Source organism: Mus musculus, chromosome 14 (genome assembly GCF_000001635.26).
Source record: "Mus musculus strain C57BL/6J chromosome 14, GRCm38.p6 C57BL/6J".
Classification (NCBI taxonomy): Eukaryota; Metazoa; Chordata; class Mammalia; order Rodentia; family Muridae; genus Mus; species Mus musculus.
Genome location: NC_000080.6, coordinates 24,780,214 through 24,804,633, shown reverse-complemented (window position 1 = coordinate 24,804,633; position 24,420 = coordinate 24,780,214). Strand labels below are relative to the sequence as shown.

At 46.7% G+C, this 24,420-nt stretch overlaps 1 long non-coding RNA gene across 4 annotated transcripts in view; it reads right to left on the bottom strand.

Annotated features, from left to right (window-relative positions):
* Window positions 1-23,556, bottom strand: part of Gm31838 — a 33,235-nt gene extending 9,679 nt beyond the window's left edge. The window contains exons 1-7 of one of the 4 annotated variants that reach the window (XR_874417.2): window positions 23,439-23,556; window positions 18,100-18,284; window positions 16,105-16,235; window positions 15,519-15,658; window positions 5,792-6,005; window positions 3,510-3,675; window positions 613-881 (exon numbers count right to left, since the gene is read on the bottom strand). This is a non-coding gene — a long non-coding RNA (predicted gene, 31838). Of the gene's footprint in view, window positions 1-612; window positions 886-3,509; window positions 3,676-5,791; window positions 6,006-15,518; window positions 16,236-18,099; window positions 18,285-23,438 lie in introns of those variants that run through there. The other 3 variants (XR_874416.2, XR_874418.2, XR_874415.2) reach the window with 3 other exon arrangements.
* Window positions 23,557-24,420: the final 864 nt, after the last annotated feature.

The following is a 24,420-nucleotide window of genomic DNA, read 5'->3' as shown; positions in this document are numbered from 1 at the left end:
CACACACACACACACACGTGAGTGCACACACAAGCATGTGCAGTCTTCCTAACTCCACAGACGCATCCCCTACAATATTCTTTCTCGAATGTCCTGGTCTCTCCAGCAATCACCACAGTGTATCCATTCTATTGTCTATGCCTGCAGCTTCTGGCTTGCTATCCTCCCACTGTAAGCTTCATAATGTGTAGTTTATTTGCTTCGGTATCCCTAGTACTTATCCCTAATGCTGGTATGTGTCTGACACATACCAGATACTCTATAGGCACACGGTGAGTGAATCAATAATGTACAAGCTCTGAAGTATTGTCTTGCCCAAGAGAGAGGGAACAGATCGCTGAGGGGTTGATTCTGCATGAGTAGGCTGAGCCTCCAATTGTGGTACCAATGATCCCCCCTGATTTGGGAAATGTCTGGGCCAGTTTCTCAAGAAGTCATGTGAGCACAGGCCTGGTAAGGTCAGGGCAGTTATTTTCCACTGCTGTTGCTGGGGGAGAGAGGAGGGAAACCCCTCACTAAGGAGAAAGTGGGGAGCGTGGGAGGAGTCAGCCGCACCCTGCTATTTCTCCACCAGTCCCCCATCCCATGCCCAAAAGTATACAGCACCCATCCTCCGGCTACACAACTTCAATTCACTATGCCAGGAAAGTACTCCCTCACCCGTCTCATGGAGGCCAAGTGTTTACCACACAAGCAAGAGAACCTGAGTTTGGCTCACCAGAGCCAAGGTAGAAAGCCAGGTGTGACCATGGACGCCTGTAGCCAGGTGTGACGGTGTGTGCCTGTAATCCAAGCAGAAAGGTGTGGTGGAGACAGGAGAGTCTCTGTGGCTTGCTGGGCTCCAGCCAGTCTAGTTCAGTCACTGAGCTCAGTGAGAGAGCCTGCCTCAAAAAGTAAGACAGAAGGCGATTAGGAAAGACATGCAGCATTGACTTCTGGCCTCCACAGGCACGCATGCATGCATGCGTGTGCACACACAAACACAAACATGTGCACACAGAGATGCACACATACACACATTCACCTCATGCAGAAAGATAAGCGAGTGAATTATAAAACCAAGGAAACTCCATAGGGATGAGGATAGGAGGCAGATGCTGAGGAAACAGCAAATCCTGGCAACCCAACCTCTGCTGTGTCCTTCACGCTCTGCTGACATTTGCAACCCAGCCTTCCCACCCTGCAGGCCTCCTGGGGATCACTGGAAAACCTGGGCTGTTTGGGGGAAATACCATCCCTCCCAGTTGCACCCCAGTGAGCAGGTGTGACAGAGTTTTCCAGGAAGGTCATGGAAATATCACTCCCAAATCCTTGCCCACCCCTCCCTGTCTCTCCATGGCAGCAGGTCTCTTCTCCAGAGTGTGAAGCTGCTGCCTGAGATGGGAAACAAGCCCTGGAACTTTTCACCCAGTGAGAATTCCTGCGGCCCTGGTTGTGGCTCTCCAGCATTAGTAATAACTGGCTCTGATCCCTGGACGAACGAGTCAGCCTTGCTGGAGGGTCAGTTATAGTCCCATGTACAATCCATGAACTCCTTCCCAGAACCCTGCAAATAGGGCAGTGGGGTCTTCTTCTATAGAGTCAATGCCCAGTACATTCAGGGTCCTGACCCTTAGATTCAGGTCTCATTGACTCCTTTTGATTTGACCCCCACCTCCCCACAAATCTCCCTGCCTCTGAGACCATCTCCTCCATAGCTGCTCACATAGTAATATTCTAATACCAGACCTCCTCATGTCCTGCCAGCTCAAGTATCCTCTCTGGTTCCCCATTGCCCATCACATTCCCCGCCATCTGACTGGTACCTGCTGTTCTCCCTAGAAGCAATCCTCTTCTCTCCAACCCTCTCTGGAGCTGCTCCTCTGTCTGAACTCTTTCTATAACCTAGACACCCACTGTCCACAGCCTGCGCATCTTCAGGGCTGCGTGCTTCCTACTGCAGATACATTCAGTCACCTGGTCCAAGCTCTCTCTGAAGACATGGCTCCAACACCAGTCATTCCTTTAAGTTCTACCCACCACCCTCACCGTCAAAATGCATTTTCGTCATTCAGTGGGCAGTGGAGCATATTCTAACTTCAGTTTCCTGTAACTACTTTCTATTTTCCTTTTGAGACCAAGTCTCATGTAACCCAGACTGGTCTCTGACTCTCCAGATAGTCAAGAGTGACCATGAACTCCTCAGACTCCTGCCTTCCTGTTCTGGGTGCTGGTATTACATGTGTGCATCACCACACCCAGTTTATGCCAGGCTGGAGGGCCAACCCAGAGCCTCCTGCATGGTAGGCAAGTGCCTACCAACTGACCTACATGTGTGGCTCCTGTAGCTACTTTTCATAGATATGATGGCATGTTCTTAGGATTAATCTAAGCAGTATTCTGAACACATGACTGTTGTTAGAGGAAGGGGAAAAAATCTTTCTGGTCAAGAGAATAGAATCTCTGGCCCGAGTTGAGACCTAACATACATACCAGTTGGATCATAGCCATCATTTGGCCAAGGGACCACTTCTTGGAAAGTAGACTCACCTTAAGCCATGCTAAAGAGATGGGCAGAATATGGAGATCCTGTAGGGAGTCCTTTAATGAGATACTGTGCTCTCCTGCCTGGAGTCCCAGGCCCTAGGGCAGTGCTTCACAGATCTGCACCCAGCACTTTGCCAAAGCACTCAGAAAGGCATCGTTTCTCCTTTCCTTATTGCTAGCTTGACTCTAAGCATCCTTTCCTTACAACATTCTTACTCTTTCTCTAACGCCTCTCTCCCTGGCTCGCGGTTCTGCTGCATGGCTAACTTCCATGTTCAAAGGGTGTGGCTTTTTCCCTCCTCCTCTCTATTCTCCTCTGGGCAACTGCAAAGGTGGCCCACTCATGATTGTTTATTTGTTTTGTTTTTCTTTTAAACTCTGTAAAATTGTCCTTAAGTTTCCATTTCAATTTTTAAAAATTATTTTATTAATAAAACTAAGAAGCCCAAAAAGGGACTTTGATTTCCCTAGATTTATATCATCTAGTAACCATGAAGAGATCCCCAAATTCAAGTGGCACTATGTCACCATAAAAGAGTAAATGGCAGGCTGCTAGCGAAGCATGTAAATAATATATTAATCTGAGAGGAGAAAATAGGACACAAAATAAGACACGTCCCAAGAGTCTGTATGTATGCATGACATATTTGTACACTTAAAAAAAGAGAGAGATCTGGAAAAGTCTATGAGAAAATGTTGATTGGCATGTCTAAAAACCAAAGTATTATGACTATTTTTAATTTCTTCCTTTTTTCTTCTTGCCTATATTTCCAAAAGCAAATGATGTAATAAAATGATAAATAACTATTTTGAAGATTAGTTGATAATTTTCTGGACTTTGGAACTAGACCATTGAACCCTCAGGCTTTGTACTGAGCACAGGCCTGGACAGTCAGAGAGGGTCACACCGTGTGTTCAAGGTGGAAGAACAGAGGGACAGAAAGCTCTAGACTGCTCAGCTCATCAGTCCCAAACCGTCCTACCTTTCAGAGTCAAGGAAACCAATGGCTGTTTCCTCTGACTGTACGTGCTTCTCTGGGACAGGCCCTTGGGTGGGCCTTCAGCTCCTGCCCCCAATCCACTACGCAGGGGCTACCTCATGGCTTTAGGAAGCCTCATTTCCTTCCCCACATCATTTCTCTTGTTCATCTGTTAAAGAGGAAAATGATGGCATTAGCCACTTATAAAAACAGAAAGCAGCAAGACCACTGAGCAGGCAGGAGCATGCTATTTCTAAGGATCATTATAGTTACTGTAATGGATACATGGGGTCCTAAGAGTCCTGTGCATAGCCACTATGATCTCTGCTACTAAGGAAACCTGGAAGAGTCCAGAATTTAAAGTATACTTAAAACACAAGTGAGTAACCTCTGTCCAAGCCCTTGCAGCTAGGTGATGGAGAAGGCAGGACTCCACTCGTCTTTGTTGACACCTTTGTTGGAAGTCAGGTGTCCAGCTCTAACCTGCTGTGATATTACTGGTTGAGAAACACACAGTGAGTGACTTACCCAAAAGTGCACAGTTAGCAAAAAGCTGGGATTGATCCAGTATCTTCTTCCAAAAGGCTTTTAACCCCACACTTCCCTCAAAGCTCAAGTAAAACAATTAAAGCTACTCTCTCCCTGGAAAACTCATCTTTAAACTGGGTGGTTCTGGGTTTCAAGCAGATGTGTCTGAACTCTGGAACTGGGACCTGTAAGGAGCTGATGAGTCTTGTACCTCTGAACCTTCGGGTGGGGGGGTGGGGGGAGCGGGGGAGGGAGGGGCTTCCACAGGGCCATGGATAGAGAGGAAGCACTGTAGTGCAGGAGTCAAGTAGTAGCTGAGCATCAACCTTGTACTCGGGAAGTGTGAGCAAAGTCCAGTGGTCCAAATAGCTCGAGAGAAAAGAGGAGGCTGCCTGGTGAGAGAATCTTAGATGCCAGCTGCCTGTTACGTTATCAGACTGGGGAGGGGGGGGGCAAGCCTATAGTCAAAGGCCTATCAGTTGCCATCTCAGATTTTACTCCCAGGATTTACCAGCTCAACCTCAGTCAATGAACACCCAGGTGAGCTACAACTTCAGGGAGGTTCTAACGCTCATGACTGGTTTTCTTTTTTCTTTTCTTTTCTTTCTTTTTTTTTTTTTTTTAGCTCCCCCAAACACCCACCTCTGACATCATCTGTCACTGTGGATGTAGGAAATTCAAGATGAGTCAACCTTAAAGATGCTCTAATCCAAGGACATGCAAATCACCAGCAGATGGCCAGATCTGCCCCAATACTTGTTTTGTATAGCCTTTGAGTTACAGTGGAGGCAGTAAGAGCATCTCCTGACATCTGGAACCTCATAGTTCAAGCTCTGTATTGTGTTTGATTGGAACCCAATCAGGCTACTCACCTTCCATCTACAGTAGCATTGAAGAGTACAAGAGAGAATTCAAGTGCCAGGAGCCAAAAGCATTTTCTATACTGTCTTGGTTAGGGTTTCTATTGCTGTGATGAAATACCACAACCAAAGCAAGTTAGAGAGGAAAGAGCTTGCTTGACTTACACTTCCACATCATTGTCCATCATTGAAGAAAAGCAGGACAGGAACCCAGAGGCAGGAGCTAACACAGACCATAGAGGAGTGCTGCTTACTGGCTTGCTTCCTATGGCTTATTCAACCTGCTTTCTTACAGAACCCAGGACCACCAGCCCAGGCATGGTACAATCCACAATGGGCTGGGATCTGCCCCATTAATTACTAATTAAGAAAATGCCTTACAGGCTTACCTACAGCCTGATCTTAAGGAGTCATTTTCTTAATGGATGTTCTCTCCTCTCAAATGACGATGTCAAGTTGACATAAAACTAGCCAGCACATATACATACAAAGGTGGCTCATTCCTGCTTCTTACCTATTCACCTTCATCTTCTTTCAAAATACCAAGGCTATGCCAAGGTCCAAAGGTGCTTGCCATAGAAAGGCAACAAGCTCTGCACATCGGGTATGTACAGATTTTCATGAAGCTCAGGTATATCCTGCTCAAACTTTCCCAAGACTTTGTGATCCCCCCAGACCCTTTTGTCCAGGATTAGGGCTGATTTCTTTCTAGGCTTCCCTGAACCCCTAGACTTACAGTTCTAGCCCCAAACTGAAGCTCAGGTTTATGCTGGACTGCTGTAGCCCTCAGTTGACTCTCAACCCTGTCTCCCATCTGACTCCCACAACCTCAGTCCAAAAGAAAAATCTCCCCTCCCAGTGGCTCACATGCAGGTCTTAGTTAAGACTGAAAAGTACCTGGAGGTGAGTAGAGCACACACTCACTGGGCTGTGCCTGGAGAATGTTTCTGAAGACACTCAGATCATAAAGGCTCCCTGGCTTCATGGTTTGATCTGTTGATGAATTGTAACTATCCATAGATTGTTGGGACATGGGGTCTTCTTGGAGGGATGTCGGTGTTGATGTGTCCTGGAGCTTTGGCCCCTGCTCACAGCTGTTTCACTCTTCTTCCTGGAGGTTGTGAAAGACACGGCTCTCCTCTATCATCCTTTCACCCGTGGATGAGATACCATAAATCTTTCCTGCTCTTACATTGCTTTGTCAGGCATTTCATCACAGCAACAAGAAAGCTAACTAACATACCTCTGTGCTGTTTTCCCTGTAAAAGCTTTCAAGCTTCCTGTCACGAAGGAAAGGATGCAAGGCCTATAAGGCCAACGAAAACACACTTCTTCCAAATTCCCAGATGCCTCCTGTATGTGACTTTCCAGCTTCCCCGAGGGTCTTCCCCCACAGCCCCTCTCCTTGGAGCATCACAGCCAGGCATAGAAGGCAGGAGGGAGGTGTGATAGATACTCTCCATGCACATTTCTGGAGCCCAGGGATGCCTTCCTTCCTGTGTGACACCATTATTCCTGCAATCTGCCCTTACCCTGACCTCTCTAAGTGGTATGATGCGCCTTTAGGAGCTTAACTGCCTTCTTCCTGTCACTGGAGGCCACTCTCTGCCTGAGTCCCTTCTTTCTGGTATATAATCACAGCAAGAAATAAAGGCTAAGTTTATAAAGAACTTTCCAGACATCATGTCAGGATACCCATCCTTTAAAAAGTGTATGTTATAATCTCAGTCATTAGAGAAACAGCTTGTGTACTCCAAAACACACAGCCTAACGATAAGGGGACCTGTGGGTAAGCCTTAAAGCATGTACACTCTACGTTGCTTCTCATAATACTCCAAAGCCTATTGTGTTATCTCTCACAGCTTAGGGGAAGCTGAGGTGCAAGAATGAGACATTTACCCCACTGGGCTGTAAATTCATATGATAATTCATAAAGACAGACAGCTGTATGCATCAGACAGACACATCAACACCACCCTAGGCCCCCAAACATGAGATGTGCATAACACTGGTGACAGTAGGAACAGGAGGTACCATGAAGTCAAGGAAGCAGCCCAAGGTCATATAGCTAGTGCATGGCAGGGCTAGGAGTTGAACCTGACATGGTGGCCTATGCTTTGATCTACTTATAGGGTAGAGATAAATAATATGGGTAACTATAGTGATTTGAATAAGAATGGCCCCCATTGGCTCATATATTTGACTGTTTAGCCACCAAGGAGTGGCACTATTTGAAAGGATTAAAAGGATCAGGAAGTATAGTCTTGTGGAGGGAAATGTATCATGGGGGTGGGCCTTGAGGTTTCAAAAGTTCATACAAAGCCCAAATATCTATGTCTCTCTCTCTGTGTGTGTCTCTGTCTGTCTCTCTCTCTCCCTCTCTCTCTCTCTCTGTGTGTGTCTCTCTGTCTCTCTCTGTCTCTCTCTGTGTCTCTCTCTATGTCTCTCTCTGTCTCTCTCTCTGTCTCTCTGTCTGTCTCTCTGTCTCTGTCTCTCCCCCCCCCAGGCCCCCCCTCTCTTCCTGGGAACCAGAATGCTGTTCTTTTTTTTTTTTTTCCTTTTTTTCTTTCTTTTTTTTTTCCATTTTTTATTAGGTATTTAGCTCATTTATATTTCCAATGCTATACCAAAAGTCCCCCGTACCCACCCACCCCCACTCCCCTACCCACCCACTCCCCCTTTTTGGCCCTGGCGTTACCCTGTACTGGGGCATATAAAGTTTGCATGTCCAATGGGCCTCTCCTGAACAGAACAGCAATGGCTTGTGCTGTAAGATCGAGAATTGACAAATGGGACCTAATGAAACTCCAAAGTTTCTGCAAGGCAAAAGACACCGTCAATAAGACAAAAAGACCACCAACAGATTGGGAAAGGATCTTTACCTATCCTAAATCAGATAGGGGACTAATATCCAACATATATAAAGAACTCAAGAAGGTGGACTTCAGAAAATCAAATAACCCCATTAAAAAATGGGGCTCAGAACTGAACAAAGAATTCTCACCTGAGGAATAACGAATGGCAGAGAAGCACCTGAAAAAATGTTCAACATCCTTAATCATCAGGGAAATGCAAATCAAAACAACCCTGAGATTCCACCTCACACCAGTCAGAATGGCTAAGATCAAAAATTCAGGTGACAGCAGATGCTGGCGTGGATGTGGAGAAAGAGGAACACTCCTCTATTGCTGGTGGGATTGAAAGCTTGTACAACCACTCTGGAAATCAGTCTGGTGGTTCCTCAGAAAGTTGGACATAGTACTACCGGAGGATCCTGCAATACCTCTCCTGGGCATATATCCAGAAGATGCCCCAACTGGTAAGAAGGACACATGCTCCACTATGTTCATAGCAGCCTTATTTATAATAGCCAGAAGCTGGAAAGAACCCAGATGCCCCTCAACAGAGGAATGGATACAGAAAATGTGGTACATCTACACAATGGAGTACTACTCAGCTATTAAAAAGAATGAATTTATGAAATTCCTAGCCAAATGGATGGACCTGGAGGGCATCATCCTGAGTGAGGTAACACATTCACAAAGGAACTCACACAATATGTACTCACTGATAAGTGGATATTAGCCCAAAACCTAGGATACCCAAGATATAAGATACAATTTGCTAAACACATGAAACTCAAGAAGAATGAAGACTGAAGTGTGGACACTATGCCCCTCCTTAGAATTGGGAACAAAACACCCATGGAAGGAGTTACAGAATGCTGTTCTTAAGTACTGCTCCAGTGGTCTGCATATTACCATGATCTTGCCATGATCATAGTGGACTAAGCCTCCAAAACCGTAAACAAGCTCCCAATTAAATACTTTCTTCCAGAAGAGCTGCCTTGGCTATGGCATCTCTTCACAGCAGTAGAAGAGTGACTAAGACAGTAACCAAACATGGACAAGGCAAGCATAAACACTGTGAAGGAATCAAAGCAAGCTATGGAGATTTTCAAATCAGAACTGGCATTGGAGCTGAGAATCAATCAGCTTTGGGGACACCCTGCAATGCATCTGTAGCCTGTGGAAGCAACAAGTGCCAAGGCCATCATTGTCTTGTGAATTCTGATTGCTCTCAGTCAGGGTTCCTCTGATGAGTTAGGACCTATTTCCTTCCATAAGACAAAGTACCAGAAACTAGCTTTGTCAGCCTCGTGAGCAGCCAGGCTCCTCCATCAGACATCCTCTCCACACTGGACAGGAGGAATGACACAAAGAAGCAGGAGCTCTGCAGGCTACAGGAGGACAGAGGAGCCCTACCTAGCTCAGTGGCCAAATCAAGTTTGTAGAGGGCAGCTGTTGCTATGGCTCCCAGCACAGGCCATGTCTAGAGCCAATCCTGCCTGCAGGGATTGACTCGGTGACCATGCTCACTAGCAGTGTCAGAGGTGCCCTCCAGTGTGACTTGACCATATGTTGTCCCTAGCTGGAAAGCCCTGAAGCATGTATTTATTCTGCCCTCTAGAACACTTGCTAACCTCCATAGTGTTATTTTGGTACACTTTTCCTGACTCGGAATGCCCAAAGTTCCTTTCCACTCCTTGCCACTCAATGCCCTGACAGCTAGAAGAAGACACAACAGAGGTGAGTGTTTTCCCCAAGCCCCTTGCTCCCTGCTCTGCTGCTTGGCTCTTTTGCTTTTGTGTTTGGTTCTAGTTTTACCCAAACAACTGTGAACATAAGTGAGCAGTGCCAGTTCTGAACCTAATACATTTACCACCGTGGACACTTTGGGGACTCCATGTATGTATGTCCACCATATGCATGCCTGGTGCCTGAGGAGGCCAGAGGGAGTCAGATTCCCTGGAACTGAACTTACATAGGTCAGGTGATTCCTCCACATGGAATCTGAGAACTGAACCCAGGTCCTCTGCGGATGCTCTTAACCAACTGAACTATCTGTCCAGGCCCCGGAAGCTCCAGTTTTGAGAAACCACTCTCATAAACGGAGGGAACCTGGATCCCTGAATCAAGGGGTGGGAAACAGAGCAGTCAAGTAACGTCAGACAGTAAAGAAGAAACAAGCAAATAAAGCAGGTACGGGAGTGAACCTGACCCTCCGGGCCACCGGATGTAGGGCAGCCTGCCAACCCACATCGAGTGCTGCGTGAAGGAAAAACACACACAGAAAGTCACAAGCCACTGAGACCAAGGGCTCCGATGTCACTGTGATACAGCTCGGTCAATCCTGTTACAAAGGGTTTTCAGATCGAAGTAAAAGGCAGGGGGCATGGAGCACAGCAGATACTGGGGGGAATGATGTGAAACGGTACTGGTGTTGTTACTGATGTAGGGAACTCTTCCATGGTTTTATTCCAAGCATGTTTTAGAAAGGCTGCTGGAAGGACCTAAGGATAAACAAACATAGCCAGACACCAAAGCAGAATGGTTGTCTTCCACACAGTTCAGAGACAAAAGGCGCTGTGACAGGGTCTCAAAAGATTACCAATCAAGCCCTGGCCCCACCTCATGCTTCTGCCCTTTGATGTGCATTAGCAGGTCCCCAGCCTCTGGTGGTGGTCTACAGCCTCTTCCCTTGTAGTCTAGTCGCAGAGTCCAGCCATCCTGAAGCCAGCCCCTGATTCTCAGAAGCTCCTGCCCCACCCTGCCTGGTTACACCCTACTGCATACGCAGAGCCTGGATGCCAGACGCCAACCTCCCCCAGAGCTGGGCTCTGAAAACAGACCAGGCTACAGAAGTGTGGATCCAGGTTCTCTGCCCCCTGTGTGAGATGCCAATGGAGGAGTCTAGGGATCTCTGATGCTTTCAGCACCCTCTGCATGTGTGCCCTAGAGAGAAGAGAGGGGATATTTGCATCTCTGTGCCTGCCCTGGCCACATCCCCAGCCTAACCTCCAGCCCTATGAGCTGATGCAGGAGGAATTTATTTACGGGCTCATTATCCCTGTGACTCACGGCCAGCTTGAGTTGGGGTGTAACGAGGAGCTGGGGAGTGGTCCTGCAAGAGACTGTGCCCATGAGGCCTGGGAGGATGCAAGCCAGGATCCACAGGGCCTCACCACACCCAGAGCCAAGAGGGCAGATGGGAGGAGTGCAAAGGAAATGCCAGCCCTCCAGTTTGTCTTGGCTCTCGCAATTCTAGGCCTTTCCCAAACTCTGGGGTGAGTCCAACACAGAGGCCTCAAATGGAAGGTTTGGCTGGCAACTGTACGTCCCCAAATGTTCCAGGGAACTCGGGCGGATAGAGAAACACTGACAAACATCTTTCCAGTTTCTTTCCCATCAGGAGATCCCTGCCCCTTGGCCCTGCTCCATCAGCCCCCTGGGTGGGAGGTTTTACACAAACACAGGCTATGGCCATGAACTCATTCAAACATCTTTTGCAACCATTACTCTGTTCGCAATGAGTTTAACTTCATCCACTTTGGAGAGAAAAGCAAGGGACTCTATGAAGTGAGGCCCAGTCAGGGAGAGATTAACAATATTAACTAATGATAAAATGCAGCAGTTTAACATGATGTAACAAAGGTGGCATTAATATGTCCTTCTCCCTCTTCAAAGGCATCTCATCGCACGCTTCTTGTACACACATCTGCACTACTGCAACAGCTGACGTGACCACTGAGATGGTTATGACTAGTGGGAGGGTAGTATACACAGTGTGGATACGCGGGACAAAGGAACCAATCACATCCCAGGCAGAACTGAGCACAATGGCAGGATTACTTCATGCTACTCAGAGTAGCACACAATTTGAAACATTTATGCCTGGAATTTTCCATTTAATAATTCCAGGACATGGTTAGTCAACAAGTAACTGAAACAAAACAAAATCACAGTGAGGGAAGGGGGTGGGGGCTGCCTCCTCTCTCTGATTGCTGTCTGGATGTACATTGATACTGTACCTGTCAGAAAAACAGGAGCCACCCAGCTCTTTCAAGCAGGAAAGGATTTAATATAAGAAGTGGGTAAATTGTAACACTGGCCATGATTTCCCTCCGTTCTGTACCTAACACGATGGGAGTTTAGATGAGGGTAGGTCATGTGACTTAGCTTGCTTAAGAAAATATGACAGATGTCATACTATTAATAAGCTGAAGCCTCAAGAGACCTGACATTTCCCCACCAACCCTCCTGGAACCCTGCACAGTGCACTGCATGAACCCATGGCTAAGCTCAGTTACTGCTATGCAATGAGAGACCATCCAACCAATCAGCAGATGGGTCACCTTGTAAACAGATACAGATGCGTGAGTGCGCTCCACCAAGACCAGCGAAGCAATCTGCGGAGCCCAGCCCAGGCTCCAGTCCAATCCACAGTGTGGTGGGTTAAGTATATAACTGTCACTTTCAACACCTAAGTAGGAGGGTGGTTTCTAACTGATACAGAACACCGGGGACAGACAGACAAATGAACAGTGCTGGTACATCAAGTGTAAAGGTTCTGTACAAAAAGGAAGATGTTGCAGGACCAGCAGACACTGCTGTGGGGACTACAAGCATCTCTTCTAGTGTCTTTAAAGTATCCTATCTACCTAGTCCCACCCATCTGCCCATTCTAGCAGGAGGACAATGATATGGCTTCTGCTTCCTTTCCACTTCTGAATCTTACACCATTGCCTCCTGTTGAAATATTATAAAATTCATTCAAAGATCCTTGGAAATGTAGTTCTCAGAACTACAAAGAGAAGGTCACAAAAGCTGGAGACATAGGTCTACATTGCCAACCAGTAAACTCAACCCAACAACTAGTAACCAGGCCCAAGGCCCCACTATGTCCTAGACACTCTTCTGAAAATACTTAGTGGGGAGATGAGAGGGCTTTCTGCTCCCTGTCCTCCTTCCACTGTGCTCCATTGGCTCTAGGTGTCTCTTTGAAGTGATACAGGCACTATTAGCCCATTACATCCTCAGCCATCTCTACCAGTCCTAGTTCTGATTGATCCTTATGGAGGCCAGACGAGTGCATGTCTTCACCAACCTCTTTGGAGTGGACCACAGAAGGAGGAGATGCAGGATCTGGTTATGTTTGCTGCATCAAGACCTGCTCACTTTCTCTATCACCAAATTGACCTTGGACCTAAAAGAATGGCTGAATGTCCAGATGTTCAAAGATGCAGAGGGCTTAGATGGGACCTAAGAGATGACGTCAGCTGGCATAGCTTCCTCAGCTGCCATCCAACTGACTCTGCCCTTGTGTCTGAAGCACTGTGGTAGTTAGCTTCAGATGTCAACGTGTCACAACCTAGAGTCACCTGGGAGGAGAATCTTAATGGAAAATAATATAGGTCAGGTTGGCCCATAGATATATTTGGATGGGGTTTGGGGAGGGGGTTGATTGTTACAGGAAGTAGGAAGATCCACCTGAATGTGGGTGCTACCACTCCTTAGGCTGGGCATTGAAGTATGTGAGAGTGAGGTGAGGTGCATGGGCACAAGCAGCAAGCATGCAAGGATGCATTGTCTGTCTGCCTGCCTGTCTGTCTGTCTGTCTGTCTGTCTGTCTCTGCTCTGCTCTTGACTGTGATATGATCAACTTGAGTTCCTGCAAATCATGGACTGTAACCTAGAACTGTAAGCCAAATAAACCCTTTCTCCTCTGTGCCACATTCTGACAGGGTATTTGTCACATTAATGCAACAGAACGAGCACCCATTTTTGGAGCGGAAGCAGGTGAAAGATTTTGCTGTCAACTTGGCACAACATTGCAGAGGTAAGAAAACTGTCCCCAGGCACTGCCAAAGCCTAAAGATAACATGGTTGCAATGAAAGACTTGGGACCCTGGGTCCATTACATTACACTGAGGCCCAATCATATCAGCTTAGACTCATGACAAGCGGACAGGAACTGAGAAAGGCAGAGGCTCCCCTAGGAAGGACATCAGTTGTCTGAGAATGTGAATGTATGAGAAATGTGGGCAATGGATGCTCTGCAGACCTCTGTCTTAGAAGAAGACTGTTGAAAGAATATCTAAAGCTAGGTAGCATAGTTGAGGTTAGTTGCTGTGATAAAATACCATATACTATGACCAAAAGAAACTTGGAGAAGAAAGGTGGTTGTTGTTGTTGCTGCTGCTGCTGGGTCCAGGATCACCATTTACACCTGAGTAACTAACTCCAGGGTCACCATTTACCACTGAGAGAAGTCAAGGCAGACAGTCAAGGCAGGAACCTTGAGGCCAGAACTGAAGTAGACACCATAGAGGAGCTTTGTTTACTGGCTTGCTTGGTCTACTTTCTTATACCATCTAGGCCCACCTGCCAAGGGTAGCACCACCCACAGTTAATTATCAACTAAGAGCATGCAGTACAGGCTTGCCCACAGGCAAATCTTATGAGTGCATTTCCTTGATTGAGATTCCCTCTTCCTAAATGACTCTATTTGTGTCAAGTAGTTATAACCACCACCACCACCACCCACCCACACACACACACACACACACACACACACACACACACACACACACACACACTGGATAATTAATAAATAACAGAGTCTATTGAGCTCATGGTTCTGGAGTCAAGGAAAGCCAAGAGATCATTACTACACTCTAGTAATGAACTTCCTATTGCATCCAAACATGACAAAAGGCATCACAGAGCGAGCTGGAGCAAGTGTGCCAGAACAGGTCTCCTACCTCTTTGTAGAAAGACACTAAAAACGCCCTGGAGCCCCACCTTCCTCACCCTCATCTGATTACAACAGTCCTTCACATGACCCTCCTCCAAAAACATTAACATATGACTCTAGGAATTAAGTTTCCAACCAACAGATTTTTAGAGGAGACATATTCAAGCCTTAGAATTCTCTTCCCAGGGCTATCTTGCTCCCAATTCTGTCTGTGTTACTCATGATTCCTTGAACTCAGTTACTACTGGAGTACCAGAGAATCCTAGACATATCCCACACCCATCTACCCTTTATTGGCTTGATGGTAATGCTCCATCTAACATGGCTCAAGTTTAGGTCCTTCATCTAAACCAGAACTAGCCACTTGCATTGATTTCATCCCCAGGACATCTCCATCTTTCAGCTTGAGCTTGCTAGTTTTTCAATCCTGTGTCTTTTCATACTGTGTCCCAGAGCTTCTGGGGGCAGGGGGTTTCTAACTATGACCCTCTTATGAACTGCCATACTTATTGACTCTTTACCACCCACAAGTAACCTTAGTCTCAGCCTAAGGTCTCTATCAGCATCCTCAACACCTCTCACACCATTTTCTAGCTACATTGAATGCCTGACGTGTTCAAAGCCAGGGGGGACCTTCACTCTACTAACTCTCAACACTCTCTACTAGCCCACCCTCATGCCTGAGCTTAGGAACTTGGTGAAGGCTGGGGCACACACCAGCCTCCTTTCTATGTCCTCAGCCCTTAGTGTACTTGGTCCCCAGCTAGAAGTCACCTAGGGGCTGTGAATTTTGTGGCAGAGTACATGCAATCAATTACACCGAGATACCTGCAAATACCTTTAGCACTTACTGTGAACCAGTAAGTCATTAGCTCATTTGATTCTTACCATACATCCAAAGATATTGCCATTAGCCCCTGGTTAGAAATAGGAAAATGAGAAGAGTGGAGGCTGAACAGTGTGCCCAGATCCTTCAAGAAGCACATGATGAAACCAGTATTCAAAGCCAGAGTGTTCACACACTTACCTATTAGACACACGGGCTCTATAGTCTCCCTCTTCCATACTAAAACAAGCTCCATCAAAACATGGTGTCCAATCCCGAACTTAGTGGATTCTAGGTGTGCTGGATAGTTTTCTGTCAACTTGACCGAAGCTAAAAATCATCTGAGAGGAGGGGGCCACAATTAAAAAAAATGTCTTTATAAGTTCCAGCTGTAGGCAAGCATATAGGGCATTTTCTTAATTAGTGATTGATGGGGGAGGATCCAGCCATTGTATTCTAGGGTTCTACAAGAAAGAGCAAGCCAGTAAACTGCACTCTTCCATGGTCTCTGTATCAGCTCCTGCCTCCAGGTTCCTGCCCTATTTGAGTTCCTATCCTGATTTCCCTTGATGGTGAATGGTGATGTACCTGTATAAGCCAAATAAACACTTTCCTTCCGCAGTTGCTTTGGTCATGGTGTTTCATCACAGCAATAAAGTCCTGAGGTAGATACTGGGCAAGCACTCTACCAGCTGAGCTACATCTCCAGTCCCCATTTTCTGACTTCTTGCAGCTCCGCAGCAGGGACTCGGTGGTGGCTCTCACTGAGAATGTGTGGATTACTTACCACTGAGGGTTTTTTTCTTTTTCCCCCTTCTTTTTTTCTACCTCTCCCCAGATAGTTCCAATATCACTTTCCATGGGTCCTCATGAACCTTCATGGAAGCAGAAGCCCTCAGTTCCTGTATCACCTGAAAACTGGAGCATAAGACACGGGTTATTAAGACAGATTTACTCTCATTTAGCCCCCCCCCCTCTCCTCTTATTATGTCTCCCAGAGACAGGTACCCTCTCCTGCACAGTTAGTTCCCCAAGTGACAAAGTACTGACTGGCTTTGACTAAAGCCCTCCCTCCCTCCCTCCCTCTCTCCCTTCCTTCCTCTCTCTCTCTCTCTCTCTTTCATGTGTGTGTATGTGTGTGTATGTGTTTTCACAGATGCATGTACATGTATGTAGAAACCAGAGTGTCGGTGTCTTCCTTGACAGCATTCCACTTTAGTTCAGGAAGCAGGCCACTCATAGACAAACCCTGAGGCTTGCTGATTGGCTATGATGGTTAGCCAGGGAGCCCACAGAGCCCACAGAGCTCACGGAGCCCACGGAGCCCACAGAGCCCAGGGAGCCTCCAGCCACACCTGGGCTGCAATCATATCCATTCAGCAAGTCCATTCTGCTGGACTTTGGTCTGGGTGCTGGGGATTTATGAATTTAGCCTCACACTCTAAGGTGGTTTCTCCCTGAGAAAGTTTGTGCTGCTTCTAGGAGCTCGCATGGATTCTTCTTTGCTGAGCATGCACAAATGGCTTCTGATCCAGAAAATAAGGAGTGTGAGCAGGAGTGGGAAGTTAAGGATGGATAAGAGTGGAAGAGGAGAAAGAGAAGAGAGTAAAAGAAGAGAGAAGAGTACAGAGCAGAGAACAGAAAAAAGACAGAGGAGATGGGGGAGAAGAGAAGAGGGTACAGGAGGAAGAGGGAGGGGGAGGAAGAGAAGAGATGGGGGATGCACCATCTTGCCATCTGTGGGAGCCTCCACTTTCTTCCTTTTCTTCTTCTTTGAAAATGTTGATGGTCTCCAGCCTTGTACACCCCACTCTCACACTGAGAAGAACCACACCTACCCTTCCCAGGGGTTCTGTTGGTCTGACAGACACATTCACACAGCTACCTGCACATCATTATTTGAGTCTTTAGTGGTTTTTGTAGAGTCCCGTGCTGTAGCCTTGCCTCCTTCCTGAAAGACCTCCCTCTCAGGTTCCACAAACAAGCCTCTGCTTTCTAGGCTAACTGCATATTCTCTTTCCCATCGCAGCCCCAACCATTTTCTCTCCACTGTGCTGATTTGGGGGTGGGGGTAAGGAGGGGGAGCAGGGATAACAAAAAGGTTCCCATCCAACTTCCAAAAGGTGTGTGTATAGGGAAGTTTCCTGTTCCGGTTGTATGTACATATGTATGTATGTATATATGTATGTATGTATATATGTATGTATGTATATATATATGATGTATGTATGCATGCATTTACCTGAGCACAAGTACACATGCTGAGATTAGAGAAGATACTGAAGAAGTCAGCTCTCCCCTTCTACCATGTGAGTCCCCAGGACAGAACTCATGTTGTCTGACTTGGAGACAAGAACTTTTATCCAATGAGCCCTCTCATTGACCGCCCCTTTCTTGTGTCTGTCTTCCAGTGATGAGATTCTCCTAGCCAGAGGCAAGCAACACAACCAGTATCTCATGTGTTCTTTTCTGACACCTTATGTATACACATGTATAATGTGTATATGTGTATATCTACAGATCTCCCCCTTATAGACACCCCTTGGCTTCCCCACAAGATGAGAGCATTCAACTGCACAGTAAAGACTATCCGGATTTCTTTACTCTACACTCTGGAAATCTTTCCATATCAGTACATCAGGAGTGTCCCCCTGCTTCCTTCTGCTTGTATGATGTAATTCTGTATGCATGTACATGATTTATTTTAGCATCTCTCTTCATATGCCCATTTCTATTGCTTTCTGTCTTTCTCTTTTAAAACCAGTATAATAATGGATCTCACATGTATCCTTTCTCGTGTTGGGGGAAGAGTGCTTAGAGGTTGTATCATCAAGACAACAGCATGTGTAAAGTCAGTAGCAATTGCTAGGTCTCCCCTTTGGAGCTGAAGGGTTTCCAAGGCCATCAGCGAGACACAACCAGCTGTCTCCCCACACTGGGTGTTACCAAGAGTTTTGGTCCTGACCACTGGAAAGAGATAAAAATAATGTCTTAGTACATGACTTCTCAACCTGTGAGTTTTGACCCTTTTGGGGGTTGAACAACACTTTCACAGGGGTCGCAGATATCCTGTATATTAGGTGTTTATATTACAATTCATAACAGTAGCAAAAGTAGAGTTGTGAAGTAGCAAGGACATATTCTTAGGGTTGAGGGTCAGCACAGCAGGAGGAACCACAGCACAAGGGGTCACAGCATTAGGAAGGCCTAGAAGTCTTGGGACTTAGACTGTATTTTTCTCATTTTCTCATTGTGGGGGAGGGGACATCTCCTCTAGAACTTCCACCAGTCTTTGCTTTTCTGTTTCTCTCTTGAGTTGTTGACATGTTTTGTTCTGGTTTGTAGAAATTACTTGGCAGAGAAATGTATCTTTGGTCATTGGTATGTGTTACAAAGAACCACACATGCCTGCCACTTTCTGCTTTATTGTGTTTGCCATGCACAAGGTTTTAGTTTGTTGATTTGTTTTCGTTGTTTTTGTTTGTCTGAGACAGTCTTAGGTAGTTCAGGCTGGCCTCAAACTCACTTTGCAGCCAAGCCATTTAAACCTTAGATTTCCCAGTCTTCCTGCCTCTACCTGTCTAATGACGAGATTATAGATTTGTGCAGCCATGCCCAGCTCAGTTCTAGCGTTCCTGAGATTAGTAGTCAGTCACGGGTCTCTTCTCTTGTGGTTTCTAGGTTGGTCTCATTCTGAGTGCAGTCCTCCCTTGGTCCCTCTGTGTTTCTGTTACACTTATGGTTTCTTTTTGTTACATTCTGGTATTTGTTTCGCATGGAGTTTGTTCTAGTAGGAAGTTTGAGATTTGGGTCCAACTTTTTTCTTCTCCAGTTTCCCTGACTTCATTCCTTGAATAACATGTTTTCACACTCAGTTTGAAATGGTATATTACTTTAGGCTAAGCTCCCATGTGTAAGTTCTGTGTTTATTTGTACTGCTAGGCTGCCCAGCATCTCATTGTTGGTGTGTGGCTTGATATCAACAGGTAGGGGAGTCCCCTCGTGGCTGCTCCCCTTTTGGCTATGTCCTGCCTTCTCTCCCTGTTGAGAACTGTAACAAGTTTTGCTCTTTTGAAAGACAAGTCAGCCCTATTTCCTGGGTTCTGGCAGAAGATGCAAGAGACAGCGCTTTAATTGGGGCTGAGGAGATTGCTCAGTGGATAAAAGTGCCTACAGTACAAGACATGAGTTCAAATTATTGAGACCCTCATAAATGATGGATACAGTAGCATGCATCTGTAATCTCAGACTGCAGGGAGATGGGAAGTGGAGATAGGAGTCTCCCCAGAAACCAGCCCAGCAAGCCTGCTCCACCAGGCAGCAAAACAGCAAGAGGGCCCTGTCTCAGACAAGATAGAGGGAGGGCTGACACACAAGGCTGTCCTCTGCTCTCTGCATGTGTGTACACACAGACATGTGGGCCATACCTTTCATATCACCAGCCATGGCAAGAAGAGCAACATTTGTGATGGTCACATGAGCCCTGGTTGCCACAGCAGAGATAAAGAGCACTGCTCAGGCAGTGGTTGTGCTAGCAGGGAATCGAATCTGATGTCCACTAGTCTGCTGCTCTCTATCCAAGAGAGAGGCATTATCTTTAATCCGTGGGCAGTATGCAAGTTTCTCTCCATGCCTGAGAGCAACACTCTCTACAGCCAAGCATGCTCACTGCAGACAGAGTTTAGAGTAAGGGTAGGCTCTGCTCAGCCAGTACAGCAGAATGGGAGTCCGTGGAGAATTGTCCCGAGACTTATTTATTTTTCCATAGGAACATTCGAATCAGTTTGTCTAAACACTGACAACAAAGGCTTGGTTTCTATCGAGACTCTTATTAAATTCTGAATCATCCAAGGGAGAGCAGACAATTTCACGATGTTCGTTTTCATGTCCAAGAACATTATTCAAATGTTTCTTGTTGCTTGGAAGCATTTTAATACTTTCTCTACTTAGATCTTGCACGCGTCTTCTTATGTTTATTCCTAGGTTTTTCATCTTTTTCATTGTGGCTATAAATGTTTTCTGTTCCTATTTTATCTTCTAACAGGTTGCCATTAAGTCTTGCTCTTTAAATGAGTATGTTTCCTCTAGGGTCCCTCCTCCACTTTCTTCCTTTCTTCTTCAAGATTTCCCAGGACAATCTGGTTCTCTCCCAAGCCTTCCTGAGCATCTGCCAGCTGATGCCTCCCGACCGTCATCCCTACCCCAAGCTGTCTCTGGAGCTCCTCGAGCAGATGCTGTGCCTGCCCCCATGGGCACTCCAAGCTTTGAAATTCAACTCTCATTCTTGTTCCCAAACCAGTTACTCCTACCACGCACTGGGCTCTCTCCACAGTGTGTCAGGTGCCCGCAGCGAGGAAAGAGCTCTCTTCTGCCCTCTCTTCTAGTCAAAGGACTCCTGTTCATCCTTTGTCCTCAGCTCCTCTTTGTGCTGTGTCCCCACCTCGCTGTGTCCCCACCTCTGTCCTAGCTGCTCTGCCTACCCTCCCTATGGATGACAGCACCATCTCGTGAGTAAGTGCTAGGTCTCATGTCTCCTCTCTGCTCTTCTCCCCATGAGTGACCCACAAGTGTGGGTTAAACTGTCCTCAGAGGCATCCGGGTAAAACAGACCAGAGAAATCTCCTTTTCTGGCCATTGGTGACCTGACCCCACTCACCCTCTTGAACCTCAAGCCTTCTGAATAAGCTAGCTCTGTGTAAAAGTAACAAGAAACCTGACAGAGCCTAAAACTTAACAGAAAGACTTATTAATTCTGGCTTACAGGTTCATGGGTACCATTTCATCATGCTGGGAAGGGTGTGGTAAAACTGAACAGGTGACATCATGGTGGACAGAAAGTGGAGAAAAGGGTGACAGGAAAATGACAGGTCAAGAGGTAATGCTTAAAACTCATCTCCAATGACTGACTTTCTCCAACAAGGTGACTCCTACTTTTCATCCTTTCCCTATGATGTCATAAAACTGTGAATCCATCAAGGAGTCAATCCATTGGTTAGATTAAAGCATTCTATGTTCCGAACACTTTCCAAGTATCCACAAGCTGTGGGACACTTCACATCCGAACTCTAAGAGCTTCTGTTTCAAGCTCTTTAACCCTGAAGCATTCCTACATCTTTGAGGTTTTTTCTGGATGTCCCCAACCATCAATGTCTCCTCTCCCTGGCTACCCTAAGGGCTCAAGTGGAGCATCAAGTTCTTTCAAAATATTCTCCATCTACACAACATGCCTTCTGTTTATCCATCCATCCATTCATTCTTCTTGTTCCAGGAAACATGAATCCAGCTCTCCACTCACCAAGCTTTCAGCTAGGTACCAGTGCTACCAACATGAGCTGGACACAAGTCACCACACTCCCACAGACTCTGTTCAAGATCCTGTTGACTAAACCCCAAGCCAGGACCAATGGCACCTGCTGCGTGTTGGATATACAGACACTTGGGCCCCCGACTAGTCCTGCTGGATCAAGTCATCACTAAGAAAGGATCTCTTTCTGTAGCGAGCTTTAATAAGCCATGGGTGAGGTGACATGTGACCAAAGACAAGTGGCCAATGAGGTTCAGTGCAACCTAGAGAAAAATCCGAGGTATTCTGAGATGAGGGTGAGAGGTAACACTTTTATATGAAGGGAGCATGGAGGACCTGGGTAGGTAATCTCAGGACAGAAGTCAGGCAAGTTGCATGCAGGAGGGAGCATCCGGACTTAGGGTACAGCTTAAGGCAGAGCGAGAAAAAAGTGTGCTAGCACGGTGTCCCCCTGGTCACCAAGCATAAAACTCACGGGTACAGGCTTGTACACTGAGTGTTCCCTGTCACACTTTGTATTCCAGATGCACACCAATGAGACTAGATTTTAATGTAAAGAGCCATAACTTAGTAGTTCTCAACCGTCCTAATACTGTGACCCCTTAATATTGATTTTTATATTGTGGTGAACCCCCAACCATAAAATTATTTTCATTGCTCCTTCATAACTGTAATTTTGCCACTATTATGAATCATAGTGTAAATATTTGTGTTTTCTGGAGGTCTTAGGTGACCCCTGTGAAAGGGACATAACACCCCCAAAGGGGTCACAACTCACTGGTTGAGAAGCACTGTCAGTGTAACCAATGAACCCAGCTAAGACAGCCAACCGTGTAGGCCAGGGTTGCCACCAACCAAACCAAACACAAGCTTCATGCAAGGAGAAAGCGAAGAGACATTAGAGAGGTCCAGCTGGAAGGAGAGGATATAGAGCATATATGCTGCTTTACACCCTGGACTGCCTGCCGCCCAGCCATACTCAACCTTGGGGCTTGGGGATGAGGGGCACAGAATCAATGGCTCAGACTCCCAGACTCCAGGAGCAGGTGAGATGGGGTAGCAAGCTTGTTTATTAATTCTCAGGGAGCGCCCTTTATACCCTCCACCTACATCCCATTGGTCCCAAGCAAGCATGGCCTCCAATTGGCAGTTCCCTATTGGCTGTCATGGTCTGCATCATCAATCTCTAGGCTCTTAGGCAGGGTTCAATTTGACCCTCATGCAGAACAACTGCATTTATGTAGAGGCGGCCACCACCTTGTCAATAAGGCCTGCCATTCCTTCTATACACATACAAAGAGATGCAAGGGTGGCTCCAGATACAAAGGAAGTTGGTAAAAATGAAACCCAGCAGGGTCAGGAGCAATAGAGCAAGCAGTAGCTAGAGGCAAGGGGATCCGAGCCTCAGGGATGAACTGAGCACCTGCCCTGGGCAAGGACCCCTTATCAATTCTTTTCTCTAATTGAGTAAATCTCAATTAGTTCTCAGCAAGTAGACCTCTGAACAAGTGTTATACTGTGTCACCTGCAGAGGAGGACACAGAGGCACAAAGTACAATTGCTTGTTCAGGGGCCATTGTCAGAAAGCAAGAAAGCTGGGATCCGAGCCCAGGCCTAACCTTTTGGGCACTCACATCTTATCCACTTGACTTTGGATGTTGTGAAAATCAGTGAACTCTCAGACTTCCTTCGAAAGAAGGATGTGTTGGCTAGGATCAAGTGGTCCATTGAGCAGCATCAGCTCTCAGGCAGCAAGAACCCTTGAGGACACAGGGATGTGACAGGACTGGTGAGTGCTGTGGAGAGACAATACCCACCTGGCTTCCCATGTGAACATTCTGTGGAGGTTTTCAACATTAACCTTTCTTTGTGAACCAGTGCTCCTCAGCAAGATGGAGGCCAGGGAGAGTCACATCAGCGGGGCGCTCTCTGCTGTATGAAAACCAAACAGTACGTCATTTTCTTAGACATAAAGAGTGCTTCCTAGGCCCTTCCCCATCTCCCACACAGGAGCTGACCAGTAGAGGTACTGTCCTCATCTACATAAAAGGAGTGTGGACCCTACGTCCTTCTGCCTTCCCAACTCATTGCTTTCTTGGTTTGGGCTGAGGTCATTTGTGTTTGAGACAGGTCTCAACACATAGTACAGGCTGGCTTCAAACGCTTTTTCTGCCCCAGCCTCCCAACTACCAAGATTACAAGTTTTGCAGCAGTGCCCAGTTGTACTTCACAACTAGGTGGTCACCTCAATTCATCCCCAGCCTCTACCACTCTAGAGTAGAAGCCATTATGGTAGTGCACCTCAGAGTCATCGGCAGGACCCTATGACATCACGTGAAGACGGTACTCTGGATGACACAGGGCTTCCCTGGCTTACAGTCCCCTTAACCCCGTGCAATGGGGAACGTCTCCTTACTGTGGTCTTCAGAGCTGGGGCTTGTGAGGAGAACCAAGCACCTTACTTTCACTGCCAGCTTCAAGGGTCTGGGGCTCTGACTGCTGGCTAGAGGCTAAGAACTCTCCTGGAAGCCCAGCCACTCACAGGACTGACAGAGCAAGTGTCCACAGGGGAGGAGATGTGGATTATCGGAACAGGGAGGTGAGCAGCTGAAGAGGCCAGAGGAACCTCAAACCCAGCTACAACCCACACTGGCCAGCTGGGAAGGTGCCTCACAGTGGCAGGGCTTCTGATCTTGTAAGAGAGAAGCTGAACATCTGGCCAAGTTTTAAAATGGACTTCCTCCTCCTCCTCCCCACTGCTCCTCCCTGCCCCCTTCTTTCCTGATGTGTGTGTGTGTG